Genomic DNA, 2,467 nt, shown 5'->3' with positions numbered 1-2,467 from the left:
AAATGTCATATCAACTTTCTATTCTCCTCTCCCTCCCTCTCCATTCACTCCTATGTGCAAACACTCCTCTTAGGGGCCCCCAAATAAAAGCTCTGTGATGATCAGTCAGTGGAAGTAGGTACCTGGTAGCGGCAGCCTCAGACACATCCCAGAACCATGTGCAGCTCAGCCTTAGCCCAGTCAGGTCATCAGGTAACTTTTACAATGGCAATGATTTCACTTTCTTACAATTAAGGTGAAAGAAGAGTGATTGAAGTTAACCAAATGAAAAGAGAATTGACAGAAACCCCCCATAAGGAATATCAGAAGAAAACTTAGTCATGGAGACTTTCAGAAGCAGGTCATTTTCATCCTTTATAACCACCTCATCTTTGGTCAAGGCAGAGACCCAGTTTCTTTGCCACGGAGCAGCCTGCACTGTCATCTCCTTGGAGACTGGCACTCGTATGATTTCAGCACACAATGGAGGTTTAGTAATTAAGTACATAATTCCAGAAAAGCAAGGGCAAATGAGGGGCTCGTTCCCTCATTAGGTGAGATGACACATGGCTGGCCCTTGGCCATCAGCATGGCTGTAATTAGGACATGTTAACAGGGCTGCTGCTGTCACACAGCCTTGTGTGTGTCTAAGTTTGGCATATCAATTTAGAACTGAACCTTGCTTCTATCTTGCTTCCTAATAGAGGAAAGTTAGTTAAAACAACGTTTCCCAACAAGAATTAGATGTTTTATTATTTAGCAATTTCTTCCAATGGTAATAGCTTAAATATTTACCAGGGACTTTTAGGGAGCTCCTGTCTTTTACTAGATGACTTTATAGTGAACCTATTCCAGGAACATGGGTCAGAGTCCTCACTCATCAGCGTATTGCAGGGTCAACAAAACTCCTGAGTTAGCCCATTCTTTCCCCTCCCTGCTTTCAGGACGGGGAAGACACAGAGCTGTGCTGTGTTTGGCTCTCTCCAGACACCATAGCGAATATGTTGACGGTGGAGTTTGAAATCACAGACTAAAAAGATATCCTTACCACAACACAGAGTTTTATAATAAAATACCACAGAAACCACTCAAGAGTTGGAACAGATTGCAACCATTTTGAAGCATGGATGCCATTCTCAGATGAGATGGAAGAGTGACAGATCCCACTCCACAGGATTATATCAGAAGAATTAAATTATGTTGTGTAAATGGTAAAGCACTTCATAGATGTGAGATTATCTTAAGAAAACCAATACCTTCTCCCTCTGTATTGCCTAGATTTATGTGAGGAATTTGGGTCATGCTGGCTGTTAAAGTTCTGCTTTTAGCTTACATCTATCCGATGCCTAAAAGAAACCCTCTTCCAGGTATAACAGGGTTACCATAAAAGCTGAACCTCTGACATACAGGTGTGAAAACCACTGTTACTGAACAGACTTACAAAGAAGAGGTCTGTTTCCACTTTGCAAAGACACTTCAGTGAGCACTTCTCCCTGCTTGGCCAACAGTAGTTCCTATTGCATTGAAATGAATGTCCTTCCCTTGTATACACGCACAAGGATTAACCGCTGGCAAGATCTTACAGATTAAGCCACATGGAAACAGTGCCCAAGGCTCAGTGGGTTAGACATACTGCAGAGCATCTGGATAAGCCAGATAATTTGTGCAACATGTTCTTATCAGCAGCGTTCTCCGGCCCATCTGTGGCTTACTGGAAGCTGCTTTTGTGTGGAGTGTGTTTTCTGATATTCCTCTCATTATTGGCAGAAAGAGGACACATTTCAATTCAGAGGAAAGGTAAGGCAGTAATATCAAACAACTTATAATCATAAACCAGTCAATGACACCCATCTGCTACCAAGTTTGTCTTAATCCTTAGAAAAGTTTAAGATCAAGACTTCTATACTGAAGCAAGGCCTGCCTTGGGGTCATCTTCCTAATAGATCTAGGTCTTTTTTTAAAAAACTAGAGCCTTGAACTTTTATACTAGGGAAGAGTGTTTAAGAATGTCCTAGGGCAAAAAATGTCTAATCATGGGTCTGCGGAAAACATAGAGAAGTTCTCCTAAGTAGTCTCCACCAGCCTGGACCAGTCCACACAGTTGTATCTTGGTGAGGTCAAACACAGCTGAATAAAGAGTAAGGAGAGGCAAAGGGGAGAAGGTGTGAACCAAGAGTTCATTAATAAATGATTTTTATATTGGATGTCATTAAAGTTGCTCTGATACGGGTCTTATCCACTAGACTCCCATTAAACTCCCAGTAAGGGAATCTGTGTAGGTCTGAAAGAGGAGAAAAAGGCATTGAAACCTATCAGACAATAATTTACTCATGGTCTTATTTCACAGATTTCCACTTTCTCTTCACCTTTCTGACAATCCAGAATATACTAACATTTGTTCACCTTAGACCGATGTATTTTATACCTTGACTCTAACACATCAACTCAAAGTGGGAGTCAGATAGAAGAATCAACTGATGGTAACACA

This window comes from Crocuta crocuta, unplaced genomic scaffold (genome assembly GCF_008692635.1).
Source record: "Crocuta crocuta isolate KB4526 unplaced genomic scaffold, BGI_CrCroc_1.0 scaffold4, whole genome shotgun sequence".
Classification (NCBI taxonomy): Eukaryota; Metazoa; Chordata; class Mammalia; order Carnivora; family Hyaenidae; genus Crocuta; species Crocuta crocuta.
This window is presented reverse-complemented; position numbering follows the sequence as displayed.